The sequence below is a fragment of the Chlamydotis macqueenii genome, chromosome 2, assembly GCF_036417535.1.
Source record: "Chlamydotis macqueenii isolate bChlMac1 chromosome 2, bChlMac1.mat, whole genome shotgun sequence".
In the NCBI taxonomy this organism is placed as follows: Eukaryota; Metazoa; Chordata; class Aves; order Otidiformes; family Otididae; genus Chlamydotis; species Chlamydotis macqueenii.
Genome location: NC_141557.1, coordinates 65,306,812 through 65,320,063, shown reverse-complemented (window position 1 = coordinate 65,320,063; position 13,252 = coordinate 65,306,812). Strand labels below are relative to the sequence as shown.

Here is a 13,252-nt window from a genome sequence, read left to right as displayed (position 1 = left end):
TCAGGGTAAGACTATGTTTGAAAATGATTTTTTTAAATGCTGAATACCAGTGCATCATAGAACAATGAACTCTCCTTAATATTTATGAAATTATTAATTATCCCAGCGTACCAGATATTTGACATCGTTTAAGCAATCTTCTTTGTGTACAAATGTTGTGATGCAAGTGGTCATAAAGCAAGAGCAAGTGCATATTTCAGCAGAAATGCAAAGAACTTTTACATAGCTTACAGCTATCAAAAGCTTATACTGCAGATTTTCTGTCTGAATGTACTAAACTGGTTGGTATTTCATATACAGCTACAGTGGAGCTCGTGTTTGCTAACGTGCTCTTTGTCCATGCCCTTGTTTGTTCCAGTTAATACGACCTACTGGTGACCATTGTGTTACCAGCTTACACTCTGAATCTAGAACTGCTTCACCTTTCTCTTCTCCCTTGAACTTAAGCACAGGCTTTAGTCTTTGGGATCTCAGTCTTATCATAAAACTCCTGACTTATTTTTCCTGCTTGAGCTTCCAAATTGTTCTTCTGGGGAGGAGATCCTCAGACTTGGGTTTCTGCCTGAGTTTACTCACAGGTAACGCATGTCAATTTTACTCTGCTTCCAAAACAGTCAAATGTAAAAAGCAAATAGCATTTGAAATATCCCCATCGTATGCTGACAAGCCTAAAGCTTGTAGAGGGGTCAGACTTATATGTTATATTAAAATCAGGCAGAGCTGAATTTTTGATATAAGTTTATTTCCCCAAGCTAATATTCTTTTGTTTGATCTGCTTAAGCCAAAGCATCTTTTAGTGTAGTGCAATATATAACGAGAAGAGTCAGAGTAGAACTTTATATATGAAGACACAACTACTTAATAATTCATATAATTCATAGACTTGGATGTGAGCTGAAGTCCTGAGCAGAAAGGACCGTGTGGGTGTTTCTCTTCCATGCAGTCTCTTCTCCAGCAGGTTTGGCATCAGTGTAATCTGACGGCTGGCCTGTAAGCTCAAGAGTGGTTAGCATTTTAAACACAGCCTCTTTAAAACCAGTAACTGTTAGAAATTGAAGCATCAAAGTCAAGCAAATGGTAACAAATAAAGGCCAGGAGACTGGTTTTGTGGCTGTCTGAGGAAGACTCAACCGCCTGGAGTGTTTGTCATATAGCTGGCAGTACCAGCTGATGCGTGTATGGGATAAGCCAGAATCAAGGTCTAGTGAGAGGTGTTTTCCCTGTGGGCAGGCAGAATGCCTTGGAGAAGAGGTTGTAAGGAATTGAGCAGGGAGGCACATAAGCCAAAATAGCCTGTTTCTGGTATGGTAGCACCTTGGGACTGAGAAAGGAAGAGTGAGCTTCACTGTACTGCTGCTGTTAGCGATGAACCGTATTTGCCTGAACGATGAGTATGGGGAGTCTTGCAAAGACCCAAGGAGCATCTGGGTTTGCAGCCAATGCAAGGAGATTACTCTCAATTCAGAGGGGAATTTTCCAGACTGCCTAGAAAACTGTGAATTAAAATTGGCATCAAGGAATGAAAGACACTGCAAGTCTGATATAGGACAGACCTGCTTGTCCTTGTTATATAGCTTGAATTGAGTTGCAGCAACTGAATCAGAGTTTTGAAGGCATGGAGGAAGACATCTTCCAATACTATATTCATAGTCTGTAAGAGATCTTTTGTAGAACTGGAAACAGATTCTGGGTCACTTCAGAAGAATAGATCAATGTTGGACTATAACAAACACAACAAATGTGCTGTCCTGCTTATGGTAAGGCTATATCCAACCGTATTTCTCATGGAAATACTGTGGATATTGGAATGGAAGCAGAAACCCCTTTATTTTTTTTTTTTAGTACAGTAATTCTGAAAGGATTTTTTTTTTTTTTCCATCACAGCAGCTCTCTTCAGGCCTGCTCCTTAGGAAAGTTTAACATAGTCTGGAACTATTTTCACTTGTAGTCAAGAAAAGTAAACCCTATGTAAGGATAGCCATTTATTGGAAGGCTAAGTAAGATGCCAGACGGTCTGCATGTATAAATTTGTCAGGTTTAGACACTGGACAAAGGATCAAACTGTGCAGTAAGTTGTCATAATAGAAACTCTCTAAATACATACAACTAGCTTGTAGAGGTTTTTCACTGTTTTTAAATGAGGACAGATGTATTTGAGTGAATGACATTTAACAGGGAAAAATTAAGGTGGTCCCCATTGCTTAAATGCACACAGTCCCAAGCCTTTTTTAATCTCTTATGGCATGCTGTCTTGGCACACTTGTGGCTCTACTGTGAGGAGGATCCCTGGAGCATCCTTCCTTTCAGCTGTCTCCTATTGCTTTGTGTTCTGCCCCTTCTGAGCTTCTGGGACCTTTCCCACTTGGATTGCAATGTGAAACAAGCACGTGGTGTTATTTTTTCTTCCTTTCACCACACCAGCTCATCTAGCTGAGGAAAATGATAGACATCAACCAAGAAATCTTTGTGATGTACTAGTGGTGGAGACAGCAAATCGTAGAATCAGGTTGGAAAAGACCCTTAAGATCATTGAGTCCAACCTTTAACACTGCCAAGTCCACCATTAAGCCATGTCCCTAAGTGCCACCTCTACACATATTTTAAATACCTCCAAGGATAGTGACTCAACGACTTCGCTGGGTGGCCTGGTCCAGTGGTTGACAACTCTTTCAGTGAAGATGTTTTTCCTAATATCCAATCTAAACCTCCCCTAGTGCAACTTGAAGCTGTTCCCTCTTGTCCTGTCACTTGTTACTTAGAAGAAGAGACTGATACCCACCTCACTACAATCTCCCTTCAGGTAGTTGTAGAGAGCAATAAGGTCTCCCCTGAGCCTCCTTGTCTCCAGGCTAAACAACCTCAGTTCCCTCAGCTGTTCCTTGTAAGACTTGTGCTCTAGACTCTTCACCAGCTTTGTCGCTCTTCTTTGAACACGCTCCAGCACCTCAGTACCTTTCTTGGAGTGAAGGGCCCAAAATTGAACACGCTACTTGAGGTGCGGCCTTACCAGGGCCAAGTACAAAGGGACAATCACTTCCTTAGTCCTGCTGGCCACGCTGTTTCTGATACCAGCCAGGATGCTCTTGGCCTTCTTGGCCACCTGGGCACACTGCTGGCTCATATTGAGCCGGCTGTTGACCAACACCCCAAGGTCCTTTTCCACCAGGCAGCTTTCCAGCCGCTCTTCCTCCAGGCATGTAGCGTTGTATGGGGTTTTTGCAACTCAAGTGCAAGACCTGGCACTTAGCCTTTTTAAAACTCATACAATTGGCCACTGGCCCATAGATCCAGCCTCTCCAAATCCCTCTGTAGAGCCTTCCTATCCTCAAGCAGATCAATGCTCTTGCCCAACTTGATGTCATCTGCAAACTTACTGAGGGTGCACTCGATCTCCTCATCCAGATCATTGATAAAGATATTAAACAGAACTGGTCCCAATACTGAGCCCTGGGGAACACCACTTGTGACTGACCACCAACTGGATTTAACTCTATTCACCATACTCTTTGGGCCCAGCCATCCAGACAGTTTTTTACTCAGTAAAAATTACACCCATCTAAGCCATGAGCAGCCAGTTTTTCCAGGAGAATGGTGTGGGAAACTATGTCAAAGGCTTTACTAAAGTACAGGTAAAACCACCAAAACAGCCTTTCCCTTGTCCACTGAGTGGATCAACTTGTCATAAAAGGAGATCGGGTTGGTCAAGTAGGACCTTTCCTATAAGGACAGGCTGAGAGAGTTGGGGCTGTTCAGCCTGGAGAAGAGGAGGCTCCGGGGAGACCTTACAGTGGTATTCCAGTACCTCAAGGGGGCCTACAAGAAAGATGGGGAGAGGCTGTTCAGTAGGGCCTCTTGTGATAGGATGAGGGGTAATGGTTTTAAAATAGAGGGAGGTAGATTTAGATGAGATATAAGGAAAAAAATTTTTACAATGAGGGTGGTAGAACATAGGAACAGGTTGCCCAGAGAGGTGGTGGAAGCCCCATCCCTGGAAACCTTCAAGGCCAGGTTGGATGAGGCTCTGAGCAACCTGATCCAGTCGGGGATGTCCCTGTTCCTTGCAGGGGTGTTGGACTAGATGACGTTTGAAGGTCCCTTCCAACTCTAACCATTCTATGATTCTATGACCTGCCTTTCATAAACTCATGTTGACTGGGCCTGAATACCTGGTTGTCCTGTACCTGACATGTGATAGCACTCAAGATGAGCTGCTCCATAACCTTCCCTTCCATAGGGGTCAGACTGACCAGCCTGTAGTTCCCCGGATCCTCCTTCCCGCCTTTCTTGTAGATGGGCATCACATTTGCTACCCTCCAGTCAACTGGGACCTCCCTGGTTAGCCAGAGTAAAGTGGCTTGGTAAGGACTTCTGCCAACTCCCTCAGTATCCTTGAGCGGATCCCACCTGGCCCCATAGATGTGTGTGTGTCTGAGTGGTGTAGCAGGTCACTAACCATTTCCCATTCGATTATGGGGGCTTTGTTCTGCTCCCCACCTGTCTTCCAGCTCAGGGGGCTGAGTACTCTTAGAACAACTGGTCTTAGTATTAAAGACTGAGGCAAAGAAGGCATTAAGTACCTCAGCCTTTTCCTCATCCTTTGTCACTATGTTTCCCCCTGCATCCGATAAAGGATGGATGTTCTCTGATATGTGGTGTTCTCTGAAAGCAGCATGGCACAAATCCTTATTGTCCTTCTGTGCCTCTGCTGTTGTATCTGAGTTTTCACTGTTTACATTCTTTTACACCTCTGTGATGTAACTGCTTGGTCTGAGAATTTCTTTCCTTCCACTGTCAACATTTTTTTCTCATCACATCTTATGTGCAATGTAGTTTAAAAGCAAAATGTTTTCAGGTGATCAGGGGATCATGATTGCACTCCTCATTTTCTAGGGGCCTGCTCTGAGACCTGTGGGTACGATCCATGTGTGCTACTGAAACTGACCCGAATGGTGTGATAAATGTAAGTATTTTGAAGAAACTTGGCCCTGCAAGCCTCCGTTTGCGCACTTGGAATTAACAGATGCTTTAATATCCCCGTGTCATGCCCTCCCTTCTGTAATGCGCATACAATGATATCATTCACTTCATCACACAAAGATGATGTGAAAATGAATCACTTAATGTTTGCAACACATTCAGATGTTGTTGTGATGAGCACTGTAGGAAAACCCAAAGAAAATGAATAATTCATTGTTCAGATCAGGCTCTGACTAGTACACAGTAAACAAGACATAGGACTTCACACTGAATGGTAAGAGTAAGGCCAAATAAGTAATGATCACTTGTTCAGTTTTCACTGTCCATTCAGAGTATTGAAAGGGAATGGGATCCTGTGGAAAGACTGTGGTCATGTCCCAAGGGATTGTATGTTGGTGTATGACTGGAAAGGATAATAAAGATAAAATATTTTCTCTTTTTATTTTTTTTTCTTTCCTCCAGTGTTAGTTATGATATGTGTTTTGGAAAAAAAGATGAAGTGTGTTAGGCTTTCTGAATTGTCTGATTTTAAGTCTAGGTCTCTCCTTACAATGATGTGATACTGTTTGGGAATCCTAACCTCTTTGATTCTGTTTTCATAGTTTCCTGCCACCCAGTGAATCCTTTTGGTAGTTTGTGCTTAAGCATCAAATGAAGGTTGTAACGCCCTCTCTGATGACTGTGGAACAGTCTCAGGACATAGTTTTTTAGTTTGGATTTTATCCTTTGATATGAAATGATCTTGAGAAGCTAAAGGAAGAGGAGAGTTAAACTTTCCCCTGCATACTGACTGCAAGATAAGAGTTTGGTTTTCATGGAATCGCGGGTACTGGAATAGCTTGTTCCTGTTTTCAACCTTGTGGCTTCCCTTTGGGTGATAGCTACAAATGTTTACATTTTGAGGGTGAAAAAGAAAACTGAGGGAGATATTTGAAGCTACAGTACACAAAAGTATGTCAATAATTCAGGCTGACTGATAGATCTTCTAGTAACCAGAGTCACCTGCAATCTTTTATAGTCCTAGAGCATAAGCCATCCATAACATATAATCTATTCCACTCTGCAGATGGAACTGATGTTTTTTTTTTTCCCAGGCATGGCCCTCCCTACTTCCCTAAGCTGAACCTGTAAAAATCAATTAACATAATTTGATCAATTTAAAATACTGAATACATTGAGGTAATTATATCAAACTTCTTGCATTTTACTGCTTCCAGTGACAATAAAGCTATTGATGGTGCAGCGTTAGAGATAAACCATCATTTCCATGAAAACAGTTGTGATTTACATTTGCTATTTTAAAAAATTTTCTAACTGTTTTTGAAGTAGCTTTTGTAGAATGGTGATTTGTGATTTAAAATTGAGGACTTTATCTTTCTCTCTTGAAGTGAACAGCCTTTAGTCTGTTTATCAGTCCCTAAAGATGGATTTTGCATTATAAAAACACCAAGATACTGAGCTGTTGGCTTAATTTAGCAAAAGTCTGTGTCAGCTCAGCTTTCTGTTTATTTCCAGTAAACATCTTGTTCCAGATTTTGAATGTACATGTTTAACCAGATATGGTTATTCATTACAGTGGTAATGAGTCCAAAATGTCAGAGTGGTCACTGGCATTCATTGGGTACTTCCATAAAGCTGTTTATCCAGAGATCATGACCAGTACCAAGGCACTTAGGGAGCACTCTGTAATTGGGAGAAAGTCTTTTGTGGTCTACTTTTTTAAAAATACTGAAATCTAACCATGCCATAATGTGTTTGGGCCATGCATGACAGTCGCTTTTGGGGATAGACTGAGTTTTATAGCTTTTTCTTGAGACTACTACCCGTTATGAGTTTATTGACATTCCCAATTAAGTTTGTAAATGTATTCTATTTATTTCTGGTTTAAGATATCCTTTCTATTTAGGTAAGTATTAACGGAAGCTGCATATTTAAAACCATCTGGAATGACCATGTACTCGGGTGTAGATGTGCTTTAAGAATATTTTGTATTTCTGTGAAACTCATGAATGGGAAACCGCTGTTGTACAAGACCTCATGTAACTCAGAAAAGCAGATTATTTTTCTTTTTATGGCCCTTACCCCCAGGCTCTTCCCCTCTTCGGCTTCACAACTTGAGTGCAAGAGCACTGAGCACAAACATGTCCAAGAGACAAGTTACAGCCCATGGTGATACAATACCATGACTAAGTATGATAAATAGCAGTTATGGCACACTGATTTTTAAAAACAAAATCAAATCATGTTTGAAAAGCAATTCTGCATTTGACACTTGTGTAACAGTTTAACAGAATGCTGGTACTTCAGAATATGATGGCAAATTTTGATGAAAAGCCCTGCAGAATAGCTGAGTGGTTGGAAGCAAATACAGGATCCAATAAAAGGCTAAATCTGCATTTTAGGACTGTGGAGAAATATGCGTCTTAAGTACATTAGCAAGCTGAGAAATGTAATGAAAGGAGTAGACTTTCTTTCCTAAATTCTGAAGCTATAAAAGAACATCTTTAATGTTTTTATTTTTTTTTTTTTTACATCAGAATATGTAAGCCTTTCTATTCTATGTCAAATAGAAAACTTGAAAATTATCAACTCCTCTTTCCAAAAGGTGCATCAAGTTATTACACCTGAAAGTCAATACATCTAGGGAGTTGTAAGTGTAGTTTTACTGGCCTTCTGCAGGAGATGCATTTTAGATGTTAACTCATATTTGCTTCCTTCTTTCTATGTCAGTATTTTCTTAGGGCCCTGCATAGTTTTTAACCTGAGTTCATAGTGAATCCAATACTTCATCAATCTCACAGTCAAAGGTGGATTTCAAAAGTTGGAGCCAAAAGTTTGGAGGTACTGGAAACAACTTATGATGAGATCTGAAACAGTGAGGCACAAGGTAGTTAATTTAGAAACCCAAAATAGTGCGTACACCTTTATCTTCTGATGCAAGTCTGAGTTAGAAACTGCAGACTAAAGAGTTCTTTACATTTTTAGCCAGGCATCTCAAAGCATATTATAACTAATGAATTAATCTTGACCATAATGTGAAATATGTATGTTAGCTACTACGTGCTTATTTTAGGCCTGCGTGAATGGAAACGTAAATCAAGTTGGCCTGCACTGCACGCGGAAGTAGTGTCGGGAAGATTCAAGGTCTCCTTTCTGCTCTTGCTCGGCTGACCCAAGAGTGTGAGATGGCTCATTCATGTGCTCAGAATTCTGCCTGCTGTCAAAAGTATGGCTTTAGCATACTTCCCAAAGAAAATGAGACTTTTGCCCTTCCCCCCCCCCCCCCCCCCCCCCCAATTACCCTGCCTTATCTTTTCACTGAATACCCTGTCATTGTCTTGGCCAGTTACAGGAGGGTTGGGCAGGACCGGAAGTGGAAGCACTAAAAACATTATGAAATGAAGGACTGTCAGGAGGAGGAAGATAAACTAGTCCTTTCTGAGAGACACCTGAACTTACCAGGCCCCTCTGGCCTGAGAGCTTGGCTGAACCTCTCGAACATAGCTCAGGACTTGCCGTAGCAGTGGCTGTCTCTATGCCCAGATGGAAGTTAGCTGATGGGGGAGGGCTGTGGGGAACACTTTTGAAATGGTGCCACTGGGGTAAGGGTGGCTGGGAATTATACTTAGCCATAAATTAGAATGAAACTTAGGTTTTATTACTGACACTGTTTAGAGAAGAACTTGGAGCTGTTCTTTATCTTTGTAACAATACATTTAGCCTGCTTGGGAATGTATTGTTATAATTTTCATTAGTTTGGCAATTAAAAAAACATTTTATTTCCAACTAGAGTTGATAAAACCCAGAAACTTATTTAAAATATTGCTGTCTAAGCTTCTTCAAGGGAGTATTTCTTTAAATAAATACATAACAGCATCTCAAACTCCAAGAGGTTGGGGTTTGTTTTTTTTTTTAATCTTCTAAGTGTCCTTTGCAGTTATGCCTTTCATCTCATGGGAACTGCCTGTTCGTTGTTTTAATCCCAAAACATCATCAAAGTCAGTGGGGGAAAAAAAAAATAAAAAATCTTTAACCTCCAAAGTAAAAGCTCAGTGTATTTTGATTCAGCTGAGCAAAATCCTGTCTTGGTGCTTTTACTTTTTCATACAAAGAAAGATGGAATGTTAGAGGAAAATAATACTTTCAGAGTTGGACATTTTAACTGCATTTTTATATAGATCTAGAATTCTTGTTCTTTTCACCAAGAATCACACTTGAAAAGTGTGAGGAATGTGTGGAGTGGTGTCTAATTTTGCTTTCCATGGGAATACAACATTGTAGCTCTTTGGTGTAGCAGGACATCTGAAGTGCATATCAGAAACATCTCTCCAGTCCATTTGGAAGAAAAGTCCAGACTGTCCTTCTTCCACCCCCCCAGGAAAATCCACTAACTTGATGTTCTTTAGTCTGAGTGAGCTCTCAAGGTTATAAAAGTAATTTTTTTGAAGCCTGTGGCCTTAGTATTCTTAGAGATAATAGCATCAGACCCATTATATCCTACTCCTCAATTTTATTTTGGCTTCCTGCAATTTACATCCCATTGTCCACTAATATTTTCTGTGTTCTTTTAAAATAAATCAAATAGCACTTCCTATATTGGCTCTGGACTTAATAAAAATCAGATGTGCAGCATTTGGGACTTTTAAAATAACACGTTTTAATACAAAGATGTGAGGTATCTTTTGAAATCTGTGGTGGATGCTTGTTTCCTGCTGGGCTTAATTTAGGAATCTAGTGCTAGCATTAAACCAAGGGGAAAAATGTTTGCTCTTTCATCTGTGTGCCACATCCCATCTAAAATCACAAACAGCTCCTTTAAATTTCTGATCTTTGTCCCCCGCTGGATGTGCATAATACACATGCCTGTCTGACATATGAGACAGCCAGAGCCTTTAAAAAAATAAATAAATTGCTAAGCCCTGCTTATGCTTCTGGTCTTAGACCTCATAATCATCTGCACTTTGGAGGAAGGACAAGTGTCCGAATCTGTTTTGATTTAATAAAGATGCAGATTTTCCCTTTTCTGAAGAATCCTCTTTCTTACCAAGTCAAAACTCCCAGTTTTATTGGTAAAACAAAACACAGGTAAAAATGCTTGGGGAATAATTACCTTCCCCATAGCAGGGGACCATTGCCCTTATTTTCATACTGTCTTTGAATACAGAAGTAAATATCTTCAGACATGTCACCTTAAAATTACAAAATCTAGTAAGGTCAAGCCCAAATGTGAATCTCAGTCTTTAACACTTGGCTATGTATCTCTCATAAACCTAATCATATAAGATGCAGAAGGGCTTCTGGTTCTGTGCAAGCTTGTGTAAAACTATATAGCTTCAGGTGTTCATCTGCTTGGATTACATCAAACACCTGGGATCAGAGTTGAAAGAAAGTTTCCACTTTTTGTTTAAAAAAGTCCCCCTTTGTTTGAAAAATCATCTTGGGCCCATTGTGCTACGATAGAGATTACACATGAAAAGCATATTTTAAAAGAATGTTATTAAATTGTAAAATGCAATGCTGAAAAGTTAGATGCTAGAATCAATATTGGTCCTGTAATCTTAGCTGGCACCTTGTATGTATGCATTATGATACAGATTTTAATTATATGCTTGCATCTTTTTTCCCTCTGTAGTTTCTCTCCCTCATTTACATAAACATCTCTTCTCGCCTCTCCCTCCCCTCAAACAGAAAGCACTCTTTAAACTGATAAGCTATTTGATGTTTTGTTTTCTCTTCATGTAGCGTATGAGGAAGTTGCACTAACTGTATGCTGTTCCAACCCTGATATAGGGGCTAAATAATTATATTTTTTTTTCCTGAAATTCTCTGTGGTACTTCATTGATTGAGGAGCAGAGAGATCCCGTATAACCTAACAGTGGCTTTTTAGTTGTAATTGCAAGGGAAGCCCTGTCAGCATAAACTTAGAGAATTTATGTGTTGAAATTTAAGTTATTTTTACAAGGTGTATCCGTGCAGATTTTTATTTTCTACAAGGTAGAGAGATTTGGGAAAACTCAGAGTTAAAAACGCAGACATATACACAACTGAAAGACCTTTTATTGACATGTTGCAAGTTCCTGATCCAAAGGAAGTGTGCTCTGAAGCTTCCCAAAGGGAAGGCCACCAGGATTTTAGTGTGTGTTCTTCAGTTCATTTGTTTGTGAAAACTAAAGTTTATGTTTATAGGAAAGGAAAATTTCAGCCCAAACAGTTTAATTTTGCTGAAAACTGAGTCTTTGTAATGAAAAATATCTGTCCCACTTGGTAACTGGGGATGCTGTTTAGATAAAAGTATTGGTTTTGTACAAGGCTGAGGAAGTGTATTAAAACTTTTATTTTCTTCAGAATAGCATGTTGTTAGTATGTTCAAAATATTCTGCATGTAGTGGACAATAATCAGCTGTGCTGTCCTGGTCAGAGTATGCTGGCCATGAGCATGAGTCTTGGCAGGATGGGATAGAAGAAAAGAGGCTGTGCTGTGAAACCTGGTTTGGGTTGTGTTGGGTCCTGAGCTCTCCATCCTGGTGGGAGGATTTATGGATGTGCCTTTTATCTGACCTGCCTTCTATATTTCAGATTCTTGTGTGTACCTTATATAATCACACTTGTCTTTTTTTTTTTTTTATGGTGTTCAGTAACAAACTAGACATTATTCTGAAGCAGTGAGAGAGTTAATTTTTTAAAATGAGATTGTTTACTCAACAGTTTTCAAAGCTAGCCTTGTCAATAGGGATTTCAGGGCTTTACAAAGCACTTTTCAAAGACCCTGAACTTTGACTAACACTTAAGATCACATGAAGAAATGAAGGAATACTTCTTTGGAGAAGATATTTCACTTTCTTGAGCTTTATCTGTCATCCAAAGCCTTGGTATCAACCTTAAGCAAGGTGATGAAGGTTAAAAGGGGCAGATAAAGCTCAGCCTCTGTTAGAAGAGACTGCTTCCAAGTATCTCCCCACCTGGCACTCTTAATAAAAAGCTGTTTTAACCACAGTGTAATTCAAAAAGCCGCTCACTTAGCTTCCTTTCTTTTTCCCACCATACTGGGTACATGTCATGACCCGACTGAGAGGTGAGAGTATGTCTCATCTGCAAGAGAAGGAGTTGTCCTTCTTGCAGTCTCTTTGGTAAATTAAAAGAAAATAATGGAGCGCAGAGACTTCAATTGTAAGCACATGTGAAGATATAGGAGAAGAAACTTAGTGATAATCTCAGTGATGTGATATTGTATCCACCAAACCATTTTACTCGTATGATTTTGGTATACTGTGTTCATCGCTTATATGAAGTTGTGATTTCTTATGATGATACTAAGTCTCATGTAGGTGACGTTTCACTTTGGCAGTTGAGGTGGAACGTAAGCATCATGAAAGGGCTATGCATAACCAGCTGTCTTTCTTATCATAGCAATAAGCTGTCACAAGGTTAAATTGTCCTGATGATGAATTGTAGTTAGTATATTACCTCCAATAAGGTCTGTATTTGATCAGCTAAATCATCATTGGTATGGTAATGCCTGAAAATGGTGCCAAAGTGATACACAGTACAACTCAAAACATGCAAGTGGACTGTTTATGTACAAAAAATACAAAGTAATTTAAAGCAAAGAGCCAAACACGCAATACTTCCTATTATTGTGCTTTTGATGTATTTGTTCAATAAAAGCAATCCTTTTGATTGTTTTTGTGTGAAGATAAACCAGAAGAAAAACTTCTATGCTGGGGGTAAAACTTTCAGAAATGACAAATTGATTAAAGACTTCTAGGGACAATGTTTTATAAAAAGTTAGTCATTGAAGGCTGCTTCACTGACTTCCAGTGAAACAAATGTTTCCAAACTTTGTTCTGAAGGGGGGGTCTTAAAAGCTAAAATGTTTTGGGAATTTTGAAAACACTGCCTTCAATATTTACATGCTGTAGTGGGGTCAAATTTTAGAGTCATAGAATAATTAGGGTTGGAAGGGACCTTTAAAGGCCATCTAGTCCAACCTCCCTGCAAGAAGCAGGGACATCCCCAACTAGATCAGGTTGCTCAGAGCTGCAGCTTTGTCCAGCCTGACCTTGAATGTTTCCAGGGATGGGGCTTCCACCACCTCTCTGGGCAACCTGTTCCAGTGTTCCACCAGCCTCATTGTAAAAAATATTTTTCTTATATCAAGTCTGGATCTACCTCTCTCTGTTTTAAAAGCATTACCCCTTGTCCTGTCACAAGAAGTCCTGCTAAAGAGTTTCTCCCCATCTTTCCTGTAGGCCCCCTTGAGGTACTGGAAGACTG

The 13,252-nt window shown here is 39.9% G+C and overlaps 1 long non-coding RNA gene across 2 annotated transcripts in view; it reads left to right on the top strand.

The window, feature by feature from the left end:
- LOC147601677 (uncharacterized) overlaps positions 1 to 13,252 on the top strand; it is a 264,462-nt gene that overhangs the window by 163,718 nt on the left and 87,492 nt on the right. For both annotated transcript variants that reach the window (XR_015257942.1, XR_015257941.1), the window contains exon 5: positions 4,891 to 4,960. This is a non-coding gene — a long non-coding RNA (uncharacterized LOC147601677). The remainder of the gene's footprint in view (positions 1 to 4,890; positions 4,961 to 13,252) is intronic.